Genomic DNA, 25,724 nt, shown 5'->3' with positions numbered 1-25,724 from the left:
AAACTAAATAATTATGTGATTCCAAACAGGTGATGTCAACAGGTGATTTAATCATGGTTTGGTACAAAAGCAGCATCCAGGAAAGTCTTTAGTTTGCAAAGATGATCAGTGGATCTCCAGTTTGTCAACAAATGTGTGAGAAAATTATTGAAATGTGTAAAAACAATGTACCTCAAAGAAGTTTGGAAGGGATTTGCATATTTCTCCCTCTACAGTGCATAATATCATTAAACGATTCAAGGAATCAGGAAGAATTTCAGTGTGTAAAGGCCAAGGGTGCAAGTTTAAGCTGAACGCCCGTGATCATCAATCCCTCAACAATAGCTGATATAACCACATGGGTGAGGGATTACTTTGGCAAACATTTGTCAAGCACTAAAGCCTTATATTAACCATGTCCAGAAGCGGCGTCGAATTCTCTGGGCTCGGAGGCATCTAGGATGGACCATCACACAGTGGAAACGTGTATTATGCTCAAAACAGCATTCCAGCTCTTTTTTGGAAAAAATGGATGCTGTATGCTCCGGACCAAAGATGAAAAGGACCATCCAGACTGTTATCAGCTACAAGTCCAAAAGCCAGGGTCTGTCATGGTATGTCAGTGCCCTTGGCAAAGGTCATTTACACTTCTGTGATGGCAGCATTAATGTAGAAAAGTACATTGAGATCTTAGAGCAACATATGCTGCCTTCAAGACGTCATCTTATCCTGGGACGTCCATGCATTTTTCAACAAGACAATGCAAAACCACATGCTGCACACATTAAAAGGCATGGCTGTGGAAGAAGAGGGTACGGGTACTGGTCCTGGCCTGAGAATTTTGAAAGGGAAAATGCAACAACGATGACCCCATACTGTTGCATATCTTAAGACGTGTTTACAGGAAGAATGAAACAAAATAAAACCTGAAACACTAAATCGCTTGGTATCCTCGGTGCCAAAACGTCTTTTAAGTGTGGTGAAAAGGAATGGCAACATTACAAAGTGGTAAATGCTTTACTGTCCCAACTTTTTAAAAAATGTGTTGCAGGCCAGAAATGCAGGAATGGATGTTTATTAATAAATAAAATGAATTCGAGCAGATAAAACATGAAATCAAATAAAAGTCAAAGTAAATTTAAGAAACTCTATGTTCTTTTATTATTTGCATTTTGCATGCTGTCCCAACTTTTCTGATTTGGGGTTGTAATTTTGACTCACCCGGTATATTTTAGGTTGGCATTTGGGTTAGATTCTTGACTCCATTAAAATTTTAAACAAAACAAAATTCATATATATACTGTATATATATATACGTACATATATATATATATATATATATATATATATATATATATATATATATATATATATATATATGAAGCTGAAATATAGGAGAAGACTAAGGTAAAACAGTGCAAAATAATAACAAAACATTCACATGTGTGTGTGTGCGTGTGTGTGTAAATACTATACATAATGAGGGTGAGTTTCAGAGTTCAGCTATAATCCGCATTGTTTTACCTCAGTCTTCTCCTATATCGCAGCAATTACTGACTTGCTGTTATGTTTTCTAATCTGTTTAAATGTCAGTTTAAAAGAGGCTAGCAGTTTGGTTGGAGTTTCCTTTACACCCTTTTTTCCATCTCCCTCCTTTGTAGTCTCTTCCCCACTATTGCCTCCTGTATATGTGCCATCCTCTGGCTCACATTAATCCTTTTTAATGTGATGGTTTTCTTTTTGCTCCCTACCAACAGCCAACAGTGGAAAACTCCCACAGGAAAACAATAGGTCAGGGAGGAAACTCTTCTGAAAAAAAGGCAGGAATCATGTGATATCTCGACAAAACTGATGAAAAAAGTCTGGAGGGCCTTACCACTGACGTGACTTCTCTAGATTAAGCTTCTGCTGCCAGACCCATCATAAAGCTCACGAAATGTTTTCCCAAGCTGTTTGGAGGCAAATGAATAGTTGCCAGGAAATTTGCTGGCTCTCTGCATACGTAAGCAATGTCAAGCTTTTAAACTGTACTGCTTTTTTAAAATAGTAATAAAAATAAAAGATAAAATCGACTCTTAAATTGTTTTTTATAAGAAACTTTTTCCTGTTTTCCATGTTTACACTTTGAATACTCTGGTCTCCTTCCATCTTAAAAAAGCATGGAGGAGCACGCTCGGGTGATGCAGCGGTCAAATACGTCAGCTCACCACCACAGAGAGCTGAAGCTTCTGAGTTCAACTCTGTGTTGCTACCAGCCTGGCCAAGAATAAAGATTTTCTTATTATGTCTTATTATTTTTGCTTATTTATTATTATTTTATTAGGATTTTAACATCATGTTTTACACACTTTGGTTACATGCATGACATGATAGGTAATTACTGGTTACACAAGATTCATCAGTTCAAGTTTTTAAATGTTAAACACACTCATGGACAATTTTGTATCTTTAATTCACCTCACTTGCATGTCTTTGGACTGTGGGAGGAAAACGGAGCTCCTGGAGGAAACCCATGCAGACACAGGGAAAACATGCACACAGAAAGGACCCGGACTGCTACACTTGAGAATCAAACCTAGGACCTTCTTACTGTGAGGCAACAGTGCTAGCAACTGAGCCACTGTGCCACCCCTACAGTGAGATAGTTAAATAAAAAAATGTAAAAATAGTACAGCTGCAAAAGAATTATATGCAAAAAATAGTAACTGATTTGTCAAAATTATCTAGAATATTTTAAAATTCATATTAATAAAAATACACTGAGCACTTTTTTTTAGGTACACCTGTCTATTACCTACATTAATTAGTTATTTTAAAAGCTACACCTATCATACAGTTGCACTTTGTGGGTATACTATTACCGACTGTGACCCATCTGTTACTCTTTGCCACCCTTTGTATACTATTTATTAATCAAAAAAGGACTCCCATAGGACCCCCACTGACCAGATTATGTTTTAGTAATGGACCCTTCTAAATACTGCAATGGCACTAATAGTAATAACATGGCAATGTGTGTTATTTTGGTACGAGAATATCATGGAGGAGTGTTGCTGGGATTTCAAAATACTGCTTGAACTTACTTACCTCTTAAATAGTTAACAATCAGTGTAGGTGTACAGTTATTTTTTCCCCGCACAGTGCATGTTATTCTTCCTGTAGCCCTATATCAGTGGACACTTTCTGATTACAGCATGCTGTTGGCTTTATATTTTTGGTTAAAGCATTATTCTCCTCTCAGCATTGTCACACACTACCGGGCGGCATGGTGGCTAAGAGGAAAGCACTATCGCCTTACAGCAAGAAGGTCCTGGGTTCAATCCCCAGGTGGGGCTGTCCGAGTCGTTTCTGTGTGGAGTTTGCAAGTTCTCCCTGTGTCTGCGTGGGTTTCCTCCAGGAGCTCCGGTTTCCTTCCACAGTCCAAAGACATGCAAGTGAGGTGAATTGGAAATACAAAATTGTCCATGACTGTGTTCAATATAACCTTGTGAATTGATGAATCTTGTGTTACGAGTAACTACCATGTCTGTTATGAATGTAACCAAAGTGTAAAACATGATAAAATCCAAATAAACAAACACACACTACTATGTTATTACATTCTATTCTGGGTTCTATGGGGGTCCCCTTCGATTGATAAATGATGGGCACGGGGGGTACAGTGTACAGAGAAACAGATGGGCTACAGTCATTGATTGTATATTAGATATCTGTATGGTAGGTGTTGCCATATATAAAAATGCACCTAATAAAGTGCTTGTTGAGTGAACAATAAATAGTAGAAAGTTCACAGGGGTTGTAATTGGGCCACACAAATTTCGTGCTTTTGAAATCACTAATTAAAAAAAGGTTGAAGAACCCTGCTTTAGGCAATTACATACATCAGAAAAATTTGCTTTAAAGTAAATACATTTTCAATTTATTTACATGAAAGCTGGAAGTAAAAGTGGAAGGAGTAAGACTGTTGGGAGAGCCCAGTGGTATAAAGCCTGACACAAGTCACAACAGGATAATCATTCATGAAAGTATGTGTAGCATGGCAATGCGACCAACCCACGCGATACTCAGATGAATAAAAAAAAGACTGCTGGTTAAGGACATGGTTGGATGGAATGTGTATTCTGGAAGCTTATTATGGCAGAAGTGTGGCAATGCCTAAACATGATGTTGGTTTTATTGTTGGCACACCCAATAGCAAAGGGGTGATGAATCAGTTTGAATACAGAAAACATTTTTTTACATTTATTTTCAGTTCAGGGCATGAAATAAAGGTCAAAATACCCCAGCTGTAAAATCTACATTTAAACACCCAATACACATTTAGCTCTCTTAGTTAAAAGCAATACATGAATTATGGAAAAAAAACATGCCAGAAATCTGGTACAATAATGGCCAAAAGTATGTGGACACCATTGCTAATGCTTGACTTCGGGTGTAAACTGGATTAAATAAATAACATAGTTCCAGTTTTGTGGCTATGTTTTTTTTTGGAAAGTCCTTTTCCTATTCCTGCATGATTTTGCGTAGAAAGAGGTCTATAAATAGATGATTTTATTAGCTTTGAGTGAATTATGCACAACTTGCCTGCACAGAGGTCTGACCTACCCCAAAGATTACCTCGCCCCAAATCAGTGCATGTCCTCACACATCTTTCCTCCACTAAATGGGCACAATTTCCCACGGACAATATTCAAACTCTTGTGGAAAGCCTTCCTAGACACATGGGGGCTTTTGGAGGTTCAGTGGGAACAGGGGGCTTAATTTGAACGCTTAAGGTTTTGAAATGTCCAATAAGCTTACGGTCAGGTGTCCACATAATTTAGATGTGGTACAGTGAAAATTCCCAGTGTCTGACTCAGCATATTAGTGGGTTGGAATGTTCAGTGTTCAGCAGCATTGGGAATCGTTTCCCTCTCACCTCTAGCTTCTTGCTGATGTTAGTTTCTATTTAGCAGTGTTTGCTCATTGGTGCTGTATTCATTTTTAGGATTTTTAGAGATATTTAATGCATTTTTAAACTGAAGTAACATAGTGGTGTATAATAATTAGGGCTGTCGAAGTTAACGCGATAATAACGCATTAACGCGACCTCAATTTAACGCGATTAAAAAAATTTGTGCCATTAACGCAAATTCTAGTTCATGTTGACACTTGACTGGTAGAACAAACGTTTTAATGTCGGACTTGCCACCGTTTTTCATTTGCGGTTTGTTAACATAATGTAACCGATCGTGGTAGTGATGCACTTGCATAATAAAGAAATAAATACACGCTATAAGTTGTCGGGAGCAGAACACTTTATTACACTTAATTAACTTCTTCTTCTGTACCGAATACCGGAAAGCTGAGTCGAGCACGTTAGTTCATGAACTATGGAAGCCCCAAAGGGTCAAAACACACTCACTTCGTGTAGAAACGTCCATCAAACCATCGTCACGATACAACCACAGACAAGTCTGATACAATAACTACGCCTTATCCCACCTAAAGCACCGTTGATCTACAATGTTTGCTGATGGAGAAATTCTAACCTACAATCTGACATTTACTGCCTAGTATGTGAGTGAATAAACTCCCTTACAGTTTTCTCTTGTCCCAGCAGTTTTTAACATAAGTACATTTAGCATAAAATGTGTTCACCATTTTAATTGTAACATTTCACTTAAAAATCCTTGTTTTCTATAACATTTACACAGATATTTTTTAATGCGATTAATCGCGATTAACTATATGAAATTCTGAGATTAATCGCGATTAAAAATTTTAATCGTTTGACAGCCCTAATAATAATTATTCAGTAGTTTTCCTTTATGCGCACAATATAGGAATCTGTGTATGCTAATGTATGAATTAATGAATTAATGTAAAAGTATAAGTTCATCTTGATGTTTTGTCACTGTCCTGCTGCTCATTTGTCAGAGCTAATATTGACTTCATAACAAGTGACAGATGTGGGAGGAAGGGTGACTATATAAGCTATATTATTTAGGTGATTACCCACTCTGTGCTGTTTTTCTATTTTATTTATGCTTTTTCCCCCCCATTTTCTCCCAATTTAGCATAGTCAATTTGTCTTCCGCTGCTGGGGGATCCCTGATTGCAGTCGAGGTGGGTATATTGCTGCTCACGCATTCACCGACCCGCATGCAGCCCTTAGTGAAACCCTTTTTTTACCTATGTATTCTGCACAGGCGCCTCTCTATCTGCTAACAGGGTCCTTAAACAGCGTTTGAAGACCCCATCCATACAGGCTGCGTCCGAAATCGCATACTTAAAAGGTACGTACTAGATTCGAGGCAGTGCATACTGTACTGCTCGGTCGGTAAAGCAGTACGCTCCTTCAGTACGCAAGTGTGCAGTATGCACACAACCTCATACGTACTACGTCCGTCATCTTACCAACGTCATGTGATGCATAACGTCACATTGCCACAGTTTTCCTCCCTTTTCTCTCAGTTTTTTGTGTAGTCAGTTTGCCTTCCACTGCTGGGGATTCCGAGGAGGGTATATTGCTGCTCATGTGCCCTCCTCTCTTCTTTTTTACGATCTTCCCATGATAGCCACTGACACATCTGTCCCAGCAACACGGGTTTTTCTCTTTGTTGTCTTGGTGAGATTGTTTTAAACTTTTGGGAATGTTTATGATCTTGGAAATTGTACTACCCAAGATGCCCTTTTGGTGCAATTAAATGATCTCCTCTCAGCTTTTGTGACAGCTCCTTAGTTTACACCGTGGTTGAAAAGCACCTTGAACACTTGAATCTCTGGGTGGTTTTTAGTAAAACACATAACAGCCGAAGCAAATTAAGGGTCATTACTGAGTTCACAGAAGTTTAATCATGTTGTAGCTGAACTTTAGGTCCTACAACCTAGCAGTAGGTTTTAAGATCAGCAATATTATGTAGCGGTTGAATAATTGTGACATGTCTTGAGTGGAAGACTAGACTAGAGGCTATAACTTTTTGAATGTCCTTTAATCAATCACATGAGCAGCCTGAATTAAGCATTTTAAAGGAATGCATATGTCATTCCTATATTTGGTTTTGATTATTGTTTAATGAGGAAAACAATGCCTCTTTTCTCTGGTTTAAATTCTCTGCTAGTGTGTTTGACTCATGCTAGTCTTTTATAGCCTACAGACAAGAGGCTTTCCCACAAACCCTTGTAGCGTGTAAGCTCAGTAATCAAAGATTTGTGCAGATACCTTCACAGAGGGTATATTTAGGTAACTCGACATGGGTGTTCCTGGAAATACTTTGTGAGTTTCGGATACCGTAGCATGGGTGTGTGTAAAAACATGCTTGAAGCACGTGGTAACGTAAAAATACCCAGAGGCCACTTTATTTGTTTCCCCTGGAAACTGAACAAAATCCAGTTTTTCACAGCTTCTTCTTACATGCAGTTTTCAGAGCTAAGTGACCAAGTTTAGCTACAAGACTATTGAATAGTAATTTTATAAAAATGTTCTTGTGTTTAAGTACTAAACGTGGAAAGAGAGAAAATTTTATTTTTAGCCTGTTAACTACCTAGGTATTTCCTGCACGCTATGATTGGTAAATATAAGCCCCAGGTAATTGGGTGGTACAAAGTCTATCATGACAACTATGCAGAGAATTTTGAATATGATAAATCACTGGAAAATACTGAACGCTTAAGGCTATTCTTATGTATTTAGCTCAAAAGCCATTTAATCAAAGCAAGCATTAATTGAGAAAAAAACTTTTACCCAAATTCAAAGAAAAAAGAACTGTATCAATTGAAGTCAACTGTATCATTGATTTTTGCCCATCATTGCTTCACTTAAGAATTCAGCTGCTGAACAGTCCATTTTCGCCATTGTCTGGTTCTCCTCTTTGTGATGTGTCATGCATTCTCAATAAAACCAGATCTGGACTGCAAGCTGGTCAGTCAAGCAAAGGCTCTCTGTGTCTTGCCGTGTTGAAATAATTATTGAATTTCCATGAAGATACCGTATGTTACCTTAATGGCAGCAGATGTCTATTTAAAATCTGAATATACACTTACAGGTCTATGCTACTTATATAATAATAATAATAATAATACATTCAACTTATATAGCGCCTTTCATAATACCCAAGGACGCTTCACATAGTAATTACAGTCAAGAACAACAATCAAATAGAAACATGAGAATGAAAGTGTTGAGTAAACAAGAACGTTTTAAGAAGAGATTTAAACTCAGAAAGAGAGGAAGAAAGACGAAGAGGGAGAGGAAGAGAGTTCCACAGTGTCGGGGCAGCAACACTAAATGATCTACCACCCATGGTGGTCAACCTAAACCTGGGTATAACAAGGAGACCAGCATCAAACGATCTTAGCCTGCGGGAAGGGACATAGCGATGTAAAAGATCAGCCAGATACAAGGGAGCCAGACCATGAAGTGCCTTGAAAGCGAGCACTAAAATTTTATATTGGATACGTTTTTTGACAGGGAGCCAATGGAGTTGTTCAAGTACCGGGGTGATATGTATATTTATATTTATATAAATATAAATATATGCAGGTCACCTATGCCATGGGCACTGACAGACCTCAAAATCCTGAGGTCTTTCTGCCCAGTTTTTTACTGCATTGGATTTATGCTTTATCTTTACATAATAAAGTTTAAGGTTGAATTTCCAAAGTACTGCTGAACCCATGTGGCTTTTCATCACAGTATAATAACAGTTTCTCATGCAATACTGCCTGAGCGTTTATAGTTCATGTAAAACAATAGTTTCTCAGAAGTTTTTCGCAGTATTATGCCTAAATTACTTTTAATTAACATGCTTTGAAAATTTTATTTACAACCCCAAATCAGAAAAGGTTGGGACAGTATGGAAAATGCTAATGAAATAAAAATGCAGTGTTTCTTACATTTATTTGACTTTAATTGATTGCAGACAGTTTGAACCCGAGATATTTCATGTTTTGTCTGCTCAACTTCACTTGTTAATATACCTCCATTCCTGCATTTCAGGCAAAAAAAGTTGAGACAGGGGCAATTTAGGGCTAGTAATGAGGTAAATAATGATGTGATTCCAAACAGGTGATGTCAACAGGTGATAGTAATAATGGTTTGATAGAAAAGCAGCATCCAGGAAAGGCTGAGTCTTTGATGAGCAAAGATGATCAGAGGATCTCCAGTTTGTCAACAAATGTGTGAGAAAATGATTGAAATGTGTAAAAACAATGTACCTCAAAGAAAGTTTGGAAGGGATTTGCATATTTCTCCCTCTACAGTGCATAATATCATTAAACCATTCAAGAAATCGGGAGGAATTTCAATATGTAAAGGCCAAAAGCGCAAACTGAAGCTGAACGCCTGTGATCTTCAATTCCTTAGACGGCCCTGCATCAAAACCCGTCACTCAACAATAGCTGATATAACCACATGGGTGAGGGATTACTTTGGCAAACCTTTGTCAAGCACTACAATACAGAGTTACATGCACAAATGCCACTTAAAACTTTACTGTGCAAAAAAGAAGCCTTATGTTAACCATGTCCAGAAGTGGCGTCAACTTCTCTGGGCTCTGAGGCATCTAGGATGGACCATCACACAGTGGAAACGTGTATTGTGGTCAGATCAATCAGCATTCCAGCATTCCTGCATTTCAGGAAATGGATGTTTATTAATAAATGAAATAAAGTTGAGCAGACAAAACATGAAATATCTCAGGTTCATCATGTCTGCAATGAAATAAAAGTCAAAGTAAATGTAAGAAACTCTGTGTTTTTTTATTATTGGCATTTTCCATGCTGTCCCAAATTTTTCTGATTTGGGGTTGTAAACTGATCAACATTTCTTTTACAAAGTTTGGCATAGTGGAGAGCCATGACTCATATTTTCTTTTTGAATCCTCCAGTTGTACTCAATCATGATACCAAAAAAGGACAGTGGGCTATCAGTCGGAAGATTGTTGGTTCAAATCCAGGCTGTGCTATGCAGCCACTGTTGGGGCCTTGAGCAAGGCCCTTAACACTGTCTGCCCCAGAGGCACCATAATGGCTGACCTCAGCTTGCAAACAGAAGAATGTAACTGTACTGTACACGTGTATATGTATATATCACAAATAAAGGCATTCTTCTGTTCTTCTTCTTTTATTAATTTTTTACTCTTATTTTGCCTCTGCCCCAATGTTTGAGTGTACAAACCATTTTTTTAAGTGTTTAAATGTACAAACTACAATCAAGTTGGTTAACCTAAACTGTCAGTTTCATCTGTCAAATACATTCTTAAGAGTTAACAAATTAGAGATTCTTTTTTTTTATTGCATTTTACAAAATGTCCCGATTTTTCTGGAAATTAAGTCTGTTGTGACAAGTGACAAACAATAAAGCAGATGTTTATGTGGGCAGTGTTGTCAACACAGTGTAAGCATGACTGTTTTATTAGTCTTATCCTCACCTTTCCAAAAATGACTTCCACACATGCTCTGTAAACCATTTACATTGACTAAGATACTGAGGCCAGTAAAGTATACAAAGGAAGTAAAGTCATAAAGAGATTGTGTGGGAAAGCGGATTAATGTTTCAGATGAGCAAGATTTATCCTACATATGGATCAGTGGTGTGTTTATATTCAGTTGCTCCGGCTCACATGACTAAGTTGGAGTATTTTGACTTATCCGACTGCATCTCACAGGGGTACAAAACCCCAAAATATCACTTACAGAATTACAGTATTTACAGTATTCACTTTTAAGCACTTTAACTAGTCCAAAGTACATTTTGAAAGGTAATGATCAGAATACAGTTATTACACTAGTGTGAAAATCTAATCACCCCTTTCAGATTTCCTGTATTATTTGATAACCTGAACAATTTTAATCATTAAACAAAACTAAATCACTTAAAGGAAATTGGAGTAAAACATAACACATTGTTTTATTATTATTATTTTGTTTTATGCATTTTCTCCCCCTTTTCTCCCTTTTAGCGTGTCCAATTGCCCGATTGCGTCATGCTTCCTCTCCACCAATGCCGATCTTGAAGCTAACCCACGCCCCCTCCGACACGTGGGCAGCATGCCGTATGCATTTTGTCACCTACACTTTGACGAGTGCAGTGCAGCTCAGCATTGTGTACGGAGAGACACACCCTGAGAGCACTCTTTTCTCATCTCTGTGCAAGCGCCATCAATCAGCAAGCAGAGTCGTAATTGCATTAGTTATGAGAGAGACCCCATCCGGCTTAATCCCGCCCATATCTGAACAACAGGCCAATCGTTGTTCATGTGGCTGCTCAGCCTAGCCGGCAGGCAGAGCTGAGTTTCGATACGATGTATTCGAGATTCCAGCTCTGGTTCCAGCGTGTGTTTTTACCGCTGCACCACCTGAGCGGTAAAACCTTTTAAAAAGAAAAGAACTGTGGTAATGAAACTTACATTTTTTACATGATTTGCTTTTCATCAGGTGGACATTTGTGTAGGAAGTTATGCAGTATAACACGTTTATACTTTAATTATTAGTGAAAATACTAACATGTAACTTGTTAGTACGTAACTTGTTGGCCAGGCTGGCTGAGAGCACTGCTGATATTTAAATCCAGATTATAATAGCATAATAGAGTGGCTATGCCACTCGAGCCACTGTGTGTAACTTTAATTCATTTTGCTGTGTAGTTGTTTCACTGATCACTGCATTTTGTAAATACACACATATTACAATTTGATGCCTGCAACTCACTTAAAAACATACAGCATTGCATGAGAAACTGTTAGGCTACTGGGAGAAACATAGCCATATGAACTCAGAAGTATTTCAGAAAACCATTGTAACTTAATCCAGTCCACCGCTGCATCGAGAAATGCAACCTGAACCTCTGTTACACAAAGAGAACCCCTTACAGCAATTCTTTACAGAAACACCATTGCGTTTTCTGGGACCGAGCTCATCTCAGATGGACTGAAAGACAGTGTACATTTACATTTTTGGGAATTAGCAGACGCTTTTATCCAAAGTGACTTACAGTATACAGTCTAAGCAATTGAGGGTTAAGGGTCTTACTCAAGTGGCAACCTAGCAGTGGTGGGGTTTGAACCAGCGACCTTCTACTTACTAGTCCAGTACCTTAAATGCTAGGTTACAATTGACCTTGTAAAAGAGCTGTGGTTAGATGAGTCCATAGTTCAGCCTGTTTGGAGCATGTAAAGTTCTCTATGCCAAAAAGGACCATCCAGACTGTTATCAGCACAAGATGCAAAAAACTAACATCTGTCACAGTATGGGTGTGCATCAGTGCTCATGGCATGGGGGACGTGTGCATTTGTGAAGGCTTGTTCCCTTGATATATTGGGTTTACAGAGAGATACATTCTACCATTAACGTGGTGTTTATTCAGGACATCTATAATTATTTTAGTAAGACAATGGCAGGCCTCATTTTGCACACACTACAACAGCGTATCTTCATAAATGTGTGTGCTTGACTGGCCTGCCTCCAATCTATATCTGTGTGCTATTGAAAATGTATAGTGCATCATGAAAAGGAGAACAACAGTAACCTTGTACTGTTGAGCAGCTGAGGTCTCATATGAGGCAAAAGTAGGCAAAAATGTCTTATTAATAGGAACACTGATGGAACACAGTGTCAAACACAACTCTGTCACAACTGTTTTAGAGTGTGTTGCTGGCATCAAATTATAAATGTGTTTTTATTTACAAACTACAATGAAATTTAACAACGATTGGCTTGTGTGTTGGGTTGGACACCATAGGGGGTTACTCATAACTCATACAATTACAACTTCTGCTGGCTGGGCACCTTCACAATGATTGGCTTGCACATCAGGATTGGATGCCGGAGGGGATTCCTCATAACTAATGCAATTCTGACCTCTGCTGGATAATCAATGGTGCCTGCACATTGGGAGAAAAATTGGGAAAAATGCAAAACTGCACACATGTTGGAATACAACTAGCTAGGAGGAAAATTGGGGAAATTGCAAAAAAGACAAAGATTTTTCTTTTGTTTTTCCACCCGTTTTGGTCTCATCCTGGTTTGTACACCTGTTTTTAGTGCCTCCCTAATTACTTTAATGTGATTCACCTGGTTTAGCCCTATTCTTAAGCCTGTTTGTCTCCACAGACCAGTGTGCCATCCTGACATGCTACTAAGTGTTACTTAATTCCTGACCATACCCTTGCTATATCTTGAACTCATTCTTGGACCAGAGCCTCATACGTTGCCCACGATCACCTCAACCACCCTTATTTCTGTTTGTGCCCTTGTCTTTGGATTTGCCCTGAACCTTAATCTGCGTTCGCGTGCTGTTTGCCTCCTTGTGTCACTGTTACACAGATCCTGTGATGGAAGTACTTTTGGTGACTCATATAAGAACAAACTGTTGCAATGAATGATGCAGTATGTTTAAAAAGAATAAAAGAGAGGTCATATAACCTTTGTGATGGTTTGGGCTGTTCATCGGATTAGCTGCTTAAGAAGTGCTATTTTAACAAGTATGGACCTGAACCAGCTGAGCAATTGAGTTAACAGGCATCCGTTACACGAAAAAAGATCACCTTAAAAATCCTTTTACAGTTTGTAACCTAATTGATTTAGTAGCAGTACAGCTGAATGTCCATGTCTCACATTAAATTAAAATAATGTCATGTCAAAGGGATTGTTTTAAATCTATTCATTTTATTACATTTATGGCCTATTTAAGTGTAATATCCTACATTTACATCTACTTTTATAGTAGCATTAGTAATTAAACGTTAGGACAGGAAAGTTTTACAATAGTAAACAAAATCTCTCATGATTCAGCTGTTTACCCAGAGTAATATGAAGTGATATTTACCGTGCATTGCTGGTATTTATTGCATCTATAGAATGTACTATACATTATGTAGAATTACAAAAATTCTTGAATTTAACAGTTTTTCTTGTAAAAACAGGACAGTTGAACCTAAAATTGGCAAATAATAGTTAATTAATTTCATATTATGGTTTAATAATCACTTATATACTGGTGCTGGTTATAAAATTAGAATATCATGAAAAAGTTGATTTATTTCAGTAATTCCATTCAAAAAGTGAAACTTGTATATTATATTCATTCATTAAACACAGACTGATATATTTCAAATGTTTATTTCTTTTAATGTTGATGATTATAACTGACAACTAATGAAAACCCCAAATTCAGTATCTCAGAAAATTAGAATATTACTTAAGACCAATACAAGAAAAGGATTTTTAGAAATGTTGGCCAACTGAAAAGTATGAACATGAAAAGTATGAGCATGTACAGCACTCAATACTTAGTTGGGGCTCCTTTTGCCTGGATTACTGCAGCAATGCGGCGTGGCATGGAGTCCATCAGTCTGTGGCACTGCTCAGGTGTTATGAGAGCCCAGGTTGCTCTGATAGTGGCCTTCAGCTCTTCTGAATTGTTGGGTCTGGTGTATCGCATCTTCCTCTTCACAATACCCCATAGATTTTCTATGGGGTTAAGGTCAGGCGAGTTTGCTGGCCAATTAAGAATAGGGATACCATGGTCCTTAAACAAGGTACTGGTAGCTTTGGCACTGTGTGCAGGTGCCAAATCCTGTTGGAAAATGAAATCTGCATTTCCATAAAGTTGGTCAGCAGCAGGAAGCATGAAGTGCTCTAAAACTTCCTGGTAGATGGCTGCATTGACCTTGGACCTCAGAAAACACAGTGGACCAACACCAGCAGATGACATGGCACTCCAAACCATCACTGACTGTGGAAACTTTACACTGGACCTCAAGCAACGTGGATTCTGTGCCTCTCCTCTCTTCCTCCAGACTCTGGGACCTTGATTTCCAAAGGTAATGCAAAATGTACTTTCATCAGAGAACATAACTTTGGACCACTCAGCAGTCCTTTTTGTCTTTAGCCCAGGCGAGACGCTTCTGACGCTGTCTCTTGTTCAAGAGTGGCTTGACACAAGGAATGCGACAGCTGAAACCCATGTCTTGCATACGTCTGTGCGTGGTGGTTCTTGAAGCACTGACTCCAGCTGCAGTCCACTCTTTGTGAATCTCCCCCACATTTTTGAATGGGTTTTGTTTCACAATCCTCTCCAGGGTGCGGTTATCCCATTTGCTTGTACACTTTTTTCTACCACATCTTTTCCTTCCCTTCGCCTCTCTATTAATGTGCTTGGACACAGAGCTCTGTGAACAGCCAGCCTCTTTAGCAATGACCTTTTGTGTCTTGCCCTCCTTGTGCAAGGTGTCAATGGTCGTCTTTTGGACAACTGTCAAGTCAGCAGTCTTCCCCATGATTGTGTAGCCTACAGAACTAGACTGAGAGACCATTTAAAGGTCTTTGCAGGTGTTTTGAGTTAATTAGCTGATTAGAGTGTGGCACCAGGTGTCTTCAATATTGTACCTTGTCACAATATTCTAATTTTCTGAGATACTGAATTTGGGGGTTTCATTAGTTGTCAGTTATAATCATCAACATTAAAAGAAATAAACATTTGAAATATATCAGTCTGTGTGTAATGAATGAATATAATATACAAGTTTCACTTTTTGAATGGAATTACTGAAATAAATCAACTTTTTCATGATATTCTAATTTTATGACCAGCACCAGTATATATTTAGTGTACAACCCCAAATTAGAAAAAGTTGGGCCAGCATGGAAAATGCAAATAGTAAAAAACACAGAGTTTCTTAAATTTACTTTGACTTTTATTTGATTGCAGACAGGATGAACCTGAGATATTTCATGTTTTATCTGCTCAACTTCATTTCATTTATTAATAAACATCCATTCCTGCATTTCACGCCTGCAACACATTCCAAAAAAGTTTGGGACAGTAAAGCATGTACCACTTTGTAATGTTTCCATTCCTTTTCACCACACTTAAAAGACGTTTTGGCACCAAGGATACCTTTGCTCATCAAAGACTGCTGCTTTTGTACCAAATTGTGATTACAATCACCTGTTGACATCACCTGTTTAGAATCACACAATTATTTAGTTTTTTTTTACCTTATTTCTAACCGTAAATTGCCCCCATCCCAACTTTTTTGGAATGTGTTGCAGGCCTGAAATGCAGGAATGGAGGTATATTAACAAATGAAATTAAGTTGAGGAAACAAAACATGAAATATCTTGGGTTCAAACTGTCTCCAATCAAATTAAAGTCAAAGTAAATGTAAGAAACACTGCATTTTTTTTTTATTTGCCTTTTTTATACTGTCCAACAGTCATAAAATATTTGTGGCTAATAAATGGGGGGGGGGCTATCTGTCCATGGGCTATCTGTCCATGTTTCTAATACAGGACAGAAACATGTCCTGTATTATTACTGATATTTTTGTAAATAAAAATTCTTTGTTAACAGTTAACTGTAAATTAGCACACACTTTTATTTACTAGGCTCGACATCCTGGCCGAAACAAGCAAGAATGTCTCTGAAAAAGTTGTCCTCTAGATGGAAACATATGTTGCTACAGTATGTGTATGTACACAACATCAGTGTTAATATCGCCTGTACAGATGTGAGACTTAACAATTCCTATCACACCATCATACAAACCTCATTGCCAAAAAGTTGGAAAGGATTGTAAAATGCAGTAAAAAGAAACTTTGACATTTTACTTTTCGAAACATCTTACATTATGCAGATGATCTGTAAACAGCTGAGGGTATCAGATGATACCTTCGTAGGTAAGGTAACTAGACATATACCTTCTAAGATAATTCTCAATAGGTTTAAAAAGAACATTTATTAATGCAAGATTGTAAATAATTTAGGTATTTTACTATCTACTGTACATAATATTGTAAAGAGATTCAGGCAAGCCGTAGCCTAGTGGTAAGGTACTGGACTAGTAATTAGAAGGTCACTGGTTCAAGCCACACCATTGCCAGGTTGCTGCTGTTGGGCCCTTGAGCAAGGCCCTTAACCCTCAATTGCTCAAACTGTATCTGTAATGTATACTGTACTTGTAATGTAAGTCGCTTTGGATAAAGGCATCTGCTAAATGCCAAAAATGTAAATGTAAAATGCATCAAAAAATGCAACCTATAACTTTACATAATAAGTAAGTCATACATTAATTCTATGCAGAAATGCCGCCTCTTAGAATTAGGCTTCAAATGTAAGTTTAAAATAAGAAAGTTCTGGCAATTTGGAGCTACAATTAAACGGTGTAATAAATATTATTAAAAAGCTACAACACCATAACAAGATATTCCAGGTGTAGTAAATAATTTAAAATGATGTTAATCATTTATGTTTTGTTAGTTATTTGGAATTGTTATGTATTAACATCAAAGCATCACTTTAGCTCATGTGCAAAGCCGTTGTTTTGTGTGTGACAGTGTCATTAGGATAAAACCAGGGCAATTTTCCATGCCAAATAATCAAGCACTACCTGGACCAGACATGTTCATTCCTAGTTTGGGCAGACGCGAGTGCTTGCTGCCTTTGAAATGTGTGTAGTGTTCGTGTGAAGCAGAATGCCTCCCAGAACTTGTGGCAAGGTTGGGCTCATTTGGTGGGTATGGATGTGGTTTTACTTAGGATTGCCCTCATTTGGCCAAGATGTGGAACAAACTATACCTCCTTAAGCCCTGAACCTTCTCAGAGTTCAAATAAAATCTTTACACAGATATACTTATTTAAGTGTTTTCACTTTAAAGTCTAAATATGCATCCTAAAGGCAAAATCTTCATCTTCACATCAAAAACATTTCCAAAATGTCTATTTACTAATTACATTTATGTTATTCTAGTTGGATGCTCTGACAGCAAAAATGTTTTCATTTGTTTAGATGCTTTATATATGTATACATATTATATACACTCACTGTCCAATTTATCAGCTCCACTTACCATATAGAAGCACTTTGTAGTTCTACACTTAGTCTATCTTGTAGTCTATCTGTTTCTCAGCATGCTTTGTTAGCCCCCTTTCATGCTGTTCTTCAATGGTCAGGACTCTCCGGACCACTACAGAGCAGGTATTATTTGGGTGGTGGATCATTCTCAGCACTGCAGTGACAATGACAGGGTGGTGGTGTGTTAGTGTGTGTTGTGCTGGTATGAGTGGATAAGACACAGAAATGCTGATGGAGTTTTTAAACACCTCACTGTCACTGCTGGACTGAGAATAGTCCACCAACCAAAAATATCCAGCCAACAGCGCCCTGTGGGCAGCGTCCTGTGACCACTGATGAAGGTCTAGAAGATGACCAACTCAAACAGCAGCAATAGATGAGCAATCGTCACTGACTTTACATCTACAAGGTGGACCAACTAGGTAGGAGTGTCTAATAAAGTGGACAGTGAGTGGACACGGTATTTAAAAACTCCAGCAGCGCTGCTGTGTTATATCCACTCATACCAGCACAACACACACTAATACCAGCTTGTGGCTCACTATGACAGTACCCTCTCTGCAATCTTTAGTGAATTGGCACCACTAAAGACTCGCAAAGTAACCTTTACACAACCCGCACCCTGGTACACACCAGAGCTGCGTAAACTAAAAACTGCAGGTCGTCAGCTTGAGCGTCGCTGGAGGAGAACTGGCTTGACGGTGCATGCACTCGCTTATAAAGATCACGTTGGCTGTTATAAAGAGGAACTGAAAAAAGCAAAAACATTTTACTACTCTAACCTCATTCAACACTCAAATGGCAATCCCAGAGCTCTTTTTCGAACAGTCAATAAGTTGATACGCCCACTGAATTGCTTTCCATTAACACCTTCAGCTGAACTTTGCTCACAGTTTTTGGACTTTTTTAATCATAAAATTGATTCCATATATGCACAGTTTCCTATTATTCCACCTTCTGTGAATCCTCATTCTCTCTCTGTACAATTTACTGGTAGTCATCTTTCCACTTTTTCTACTGTTAATGAGGGTTATGTCAGTCAGCTCATTTCAAACTCAAGAGCTACTACATGTCAGTTAGACCCCATCCCAACACAATGGGTGAAATCTTGCCTCCCTGCTATCTGTCCCCTTATTACAAAGGCTATAAATGCATCACTCACTTCTGGATTGGTTTCAGCATGTTTGAAGCTGGCAGCTGTTACTCCTGTGTTAAAAAAACCTGGCTTAGACACTGACAACTTTGCTAACTTTAGGCCAATCTCGAATCTTCCTTTTTTGGCCAAATTGTTAGAGCGAACTGTTGCTTCTCAGCTAAATGATCACCTGGAATCAAATGAACTGTTTGAAGTGTTCCAGTCTGGTTTCAGGAAGAACCATAGTACGGAAACAGCATTAGTTAAGGTGGTGAATGATTTGCTATTAGCTGCTGACCAGGGGATGCTGAATGTGTTGATTCTATTAGATCTTACTGCTGCTTTTGATACGGTTTGCCATTCCTTGCTACTTACTAGGCTTGCAACATTGATTGGCATCAATGGCACTGCTTTTAATTGGTTCCAATCTTACCTTACAGATAGGCAGCAGTTTGTTTCGGTTGGGAGATTTCGGTCTGATCCGTGTGTGTTGTCCTGTGGTGTCCCTCAGGGTTCAGTGCTTGGCCCCTTGCTCTTTTTATTGTATATGCTCCCTCTGGGTAACATAATTAGAAGGCATGGGCTCCAGTTTCACTGTTTTGCAGATGATGTTCAAATCTACATCTGCACCAAACCATCTCATACTCCTCCTCCCACAGTACTAATCGAATGTCTGACTGATGTATGGGCCTGGATGAGTGAAAACTTCATGAGCCTAAATAGCACTAAATCTGAGGCCATACTGATTTCCTCACCTGCGACTGTCAGGAAGCTCAGTAACATTCATTTTTCTATACCGGGTTTTGTTACTTCTTCCTCTGCTCAGGTTCGAAATCTGGGTGTCATTCTGGACACAACACTGTCATTTGAGCCTCACATCAAAAATATATGCAAAACCGCCTTTTACCATCTCAAGAACATTTCAAGAATTCGCCCTTTTCTTTCTTTTACTGCTGCTGAGACTATTATTCATGCATTTGTGACATCCCGTATCGACTATTGTAATGCAATGTTATATGGTCTCCCTAACCGGCTTTTAAACAGATTACAGTATGTCCAAAACTCTGCAGCCAGGGTGCTGACCCGTAAAAGATCTGGGGAACACATTACACCTGTGCTGAGGGATCTTCACTGGCTTCCAGTACAGTTTAGAGTGCATTATAAAATACTGGTGCTTGTCTATAAGTCTCTCCATGGCCTCGCCCCCACATACAGTACTTGACTCACTTACTTCAGAGCTATGTTCCGTCACGCACTTTACGCTCCTCAAATTCGCATCTCCTAGCAGTTCCATCTGCAAAATTACGTTCTGTAGGTGACAGAGCTTTTAGTGTTGCTGGCCCTAAACTCTGGAATGAACTCCCACTACAGATACGTACCTGTCATTCATTGTCATTATTCAAAGTTAGTCTCAAAACACATCTCTATCAGTTAACTTATGAGTGAGCAATCGCTTAATCATTTATTTAGTGTTTTATTTTCTTCTTACATTTTTATATTTTTGTCTTATGTTGTATCTTATTCTACTTTTATACCATTACTATCCTAATCATGACATTATTATCTATTTTATTTACATGCACATTACTGTTTTTATGCTGATGTTCTCTGTAATTTTTATTGTTTTTATTGTACAGTGGCCTTGGGTCTCGTGAAAGGCGCTTTATAAATAAAATTTATTATTATTATTATTAATACACCACCACCATGTCAGTGTCACTGCAGTGCTGAGAATGATCCACCACCTAAATAATACTTGCTCTGTAGTGGTCCTGACCATTGAAGAACAGCATGAAAGTGGGCTAACAAAGCATGCAGAGAAACATATGGACTACAGTCAGTAATTGTAGAACTACAAAGTGCTTCTATATGGTAAGTGGAGCTGATAAAATGGACAGTGAGTGTAGAAACAAGGAGGTGCTTTTAATGTTATGGCTGATCGGTGTATATATATATATATATATGTGTGTGTGTGTGCGTTTCTCTAGCATTTTACTGTGGTCTGGGTCACAGTAAGTCTGTCCTTAAAACATATCCTGGGAGTTGTAAAAGAGGGATTACTTGTTTGTATTCATTCCTTCTTTCTTTCTTTCATTTACTCATTAATCCTTTAACTGGTCAGTGTTGCAGTGCGTCCTGTGCTATCCAGAAACACTGGGTGCAAGGCAGGAACACATTCGACCACATTCAGTTAAACACAGTGAAAGTAGCCAATACACCTATTGCATGTTTTTTAGGTGCTGGAAGAAAACATAACTTCACAGAGGAAACTTGGAGGAGAACAAGCTAAACTTCTTACAGAAAATCACTAGATGCAAGGATCAAACCCAAACCTAAAGGATCCATGTTGCTTTGCTGCCCATGCTGACCAATAGAAAAATTCAATAGAAATGAGCATTCTTTTCTGTCAGGCTTTGCATAAATGTATGTGATCTCACATTGCACTTAACCTTGGGAAAGAAAACGTTTTATTGTTTTTGACACCACACCCATGAAACTGCAGCTACTGATGACATCACACCTCAACCATAAGTATACTTCCTTTCATCCACCAACTCAGATAAACTTTCTAAAACCCACCCTGCAATGTCTACTGTCTTTTTGTTTTGTATGTGGTTCTTTTATGACTAACTTCAATCCCCACCTGTCTCTTACGTACAAGCACTAAAGGTAAAAGAGAACAAGAATCTTCAGGAATACATTCAATCCACTGGTGCAGTCAAAGCAAACAACACAAACAGCATATACAATTTCTAATGGGAAAGGCCGCACCTCGCGACTGAGGTGCCAGTTGTAGCCCTTTCACCTACAAGAAATGAAAAAGAATCCAATTTGCAGGATGCTTAACCAGGATAGAAAAATACTGTGTTTAAAAATGAAACACATCTGCAGCTCACAACAGAGAAACTGGATAGAAAAAGGGTAGTGCAGAAATAAAACATTGTTACCACAATACAGCAAGCAACTCCAACCATCTGCAACACCCAAGTACCGTGACATAGACTGATTTTCTTGGGAAAAATAAAGAGTTTTGGCATCTTTGGTGGTGAAAAACTGGACCAGGTAAAGCCTAGCATCACAGTTTCAAGATACAGGCAGGTTTTTAACAAAGAAGCGGGCAACTGTGTGAGGAAGAAACCATGATAGCACTTCAACTTGGAGTGAATTAATGCTCAATAAGGTGCAGGTGACTCAGTTTAGAGGAACTGACACATCTAATCTAATCACGTCTGCCTCTCTATGCCACCTCTGCTGGTTAGAAATAGCTGGGCAGAAGAGCCCAATCTCTGCGGCAGGTGGTCCAAAATATACAATATACAAAATAATAAATATATAATAAATAATATATAAAAAATAAACTGACTTTTCTTAACAGGCTGTCTCTGTTAATTTATTTATTAGGATTTTAATGCCATGTTTTACACACTTTGGTTACATTCATGACAGAAATGGTAGTTACTTGTTACACATAATTCATCAGTTCACAAGTTCAGGGCAAACACAGTAATAAACAATTTTGTATCTCCAGTTAACCTCACTTGCATGTCTTTGGACTGTGGGAGGAAACCGGAGCTCCCTTAGGAAACCCATGCAGACATGGGGAGAACATGCAAATTCCACACAGAAAGAAGCGGGACCACTTTACCTGGAGATTGAACCCAGGACCATCTTGCTGTGAGGCGACAGTGCTACCCACTGACATTGTAAAATATGACATTGAAAAGAAATGGTATGATAATCCACCATGGAGAGCCAATGCTTTTAAATGTTACTTTTACGACATGTTTGGGTAGGTTGTAATAAAGCTCAGACTCTTTCCCAAAATACTGAAGCTTTTTCAAACAAGAATCCTAAAAGAATCACAAACTATTGAAAATCTTGCTGTATTTCTTAAATGTGTTCTTATCCTGTCCATCCTCCATTCCCTGAGTTATGTTCCAACTTAATGCTAGGGTCTAATTCCAGCACTAAAATCCTCTTAGGATCCCTGAGCTGTTTCTGTGAACAGCACTCCGTCATCTAATGCCAATCATTTATAAGAAAGCCATTTAGGCCCAGCCTGCATCTAGTAAAGGACATCAAGTAAAGCACTGGCCACACAGCAGACCAGTAGGGACTAACAAGGAAAGGCTAAAGGGTGTCCAACAAAAAGGTAAGATGACATGTCTTTGTTTTGTGCAATTCCAAAACCAGTTAAAGTTGAGGTCTGATGATAGGCCACATTTCTGCAGAGATTAGTGTTTTTCCTCATTCACCACGTGATTCAGTTTATAATTAATTACCAGAAGCTTCATGGGTTAATCTAAATGGAGAAAATATCCGTAGCACCATGGACATTTAGAACCTTTAAAAGCTTTAAAAAAGAAAATCAACATTTCACCTTATAATATAATCTACATTTATGATGTATTCTTACATCATTAGTGATTATACTTAAATATAGAGATTAAAAACTAATTAATTTAAAATCATTATTTTTCTTATGGTAAAAAGAAAACTATTACCTATTGCATACATGCACTGCTATCAGGTTTAAATGAACTTCATTGCATCTTATTGGTGCAGTTTATTGATTTGCATATTTTAACTGTCACAAAGTTATGGTTTTATTATTGTTAAATATAAAATATAATTTTTAAATAAACATATAGTGCCATGAAAAATTATTTGCTCCCGTCCTGATTTTCAAAATTTGCATATTTTTTAAAAGAAATGGTTTTAGATTCTCATACAAAATGTAACATAGGACAATAAGAACATAACACAAACTTTTTGAAGTTAAACACATTATGCAACATTTTATTTAAAATTTTAAACTATTTATGACAGTTTAAAAGGGTAAGAGGTCAACAAGGTGTTTTTTGGCAAATGCAATGTCATTACATTTTCTTTAGTTAGCAGTGGTCTTCACTGTGAAACCCTTTCATGATAACCATTTTTTTTAAACTAACCCTATCAGAAGCAAATAAGGTCTGAAAGTCCTTAGATGTCCATCTGGTTTTTTTTTTGTGAGTTTTGGCATTGGTCTTTAATGCAACCTTGGAGAATTTTGGTTGGCCAGTCACTTTCAGAAAGAAAGTCCTTTTATATTAAAAGTGTTTGGATCAAGAGTTAGAGTTTTGTGGTGGGAAACCGCTTAATAAAATACCCTAAAGTCTAGATTGTGAGTTTAAAAGTTTTATTCTTGTCTGCAGAGATGAGATCACACAAACAGAGTCTCACACAGAGTATGTGATAAGGTTAATTATAACAAACATCTTTTTATACTTGTTGGTGACCTTGTAGGACAGTGGAAGATTCCACTGTTAAAAGAGATTTCTTAGCTAGGACATAGGAACTGGTCTAAACCAGCTAGAACTGGGTTTTGGAGGTCATACAAAGCAATTGACGCACTTCTTATCACATACACCATGTTAACATTCTATTGTAGCAGTATTATTGGAATATGACTACTGGCAACAATGTTTAAGCATATTTACATTTTCTAAGGAGTAATTGATTATGTATTAATACAACAATGAGCTTCAAATGCACATAGAGAGACATGCTATCATTCCTTTCCTCAGACATGACTAATTGTGCCCAATCAATTGTTTTGTGTAAAATATTATTCAAGGTCAAGGTAAATTCATTAGTGCTAAGGTCAATGCTTTTAAGTTTTACTTTTACTACATGTTTGGGTGGGTTGTGATAAAGCTCAGACTCTTTCCCAAAATGTTGAAGCTTTTCCATATTATTGAAAATCTTGCTGTATTTCTTAAATGCTTTCTTATCCTGTTGTTTCTGTCACAGTTTATAATAAAGTAACTGTGAATCAAGAGATTTGCCATAATAAAATGCAGATTCCAAAAGCCAGATTCCAAACAATCATCAGGTCTTTATATTCAAACACTGATAAAGTATTTAAAAGGTTAATTATGAGCTTAATTTTGAAAAGCTAAATAAATGAGAGCCCAAAGAAGCAAACAACCCCCCTATTCATTATTTATTTATTACTTATTATAGACTGAGACACAAGAGTTGTCAAAAATTAGTAGAACTCCAGATATAGGCTTTGGCTTATAGTGTAGGCTCAATGTGACATCAGTGTAGATGTTAATGGGAGTTTCACACACAAAACTAGGCAGTAATCAGCTCAATGTCAGGTTAAAGGTTACCAACTCTTGTACAACTCTTTACATAACACAATAGTACAGTAGTTGCTATAGAAATCTTGAGTTGTTGGGATTATATTAGTAATAATTAGGGCTGTCAAACGATTAAAATTTTTAATCGCGATTAATCTCAGAATTTCATATAGTTAATCGCGATTAATCGCATTAAAAAAAATCTGTGTAAATGTTATAGAAAACAAGGATTTTTAAGTGAAATGTTACAATTAAAATGGTGAACACATTTTATGCTAAATGTACTTATGTTAAAAACTGCTGGGACAAGAGAAAACTGTAAGGGAGTTTTATTCACTCACATACTAGGCAGTAAATGTCAGATTGTAGGTTAGAATTTCTCCATCAGCAAACATTGTAGATCAGCGGTGCTTTAGGTGGGATAAGGCGTAGTTATTGTATCAGACTTGTCTGTGGTTGTATCGTGACGATGGTTTGATGGACGTTTCTACACGAAGTGAGTGTGTTTTGACCCTTTGGGGCTTCCATAGTTCATGAACTAACGTGCTCGACTCAGCTTTCCGGTATTCGGTACAGAAGAAGAAGTTAATTAAGTGTAATAAAGTGTTCTGCTCCCGACAACTTGTGAATATAGCGTGTATTTAT

Source organism: Trichomycterus rosablanca, chromosome 9 (assembly GCF_030014385.1).
Source record: "Trichomycterus rosablanca isolate fTriRos1 chromosome 9, fTriRos1.hap1, whole genome shotgun sequence".
NCBI classification, from domain to species: Eukaryota; Metazoa; Chordata; class Actinopteri; order Siluriformes; family Trichomycteridae; genus Trichomycterus; species Trichomycterus rosablanca.
The sequence above is the reverse complement of the archived record's forward strand: the minus strand, read 5'-3'. Positions refer to the sequence as shown.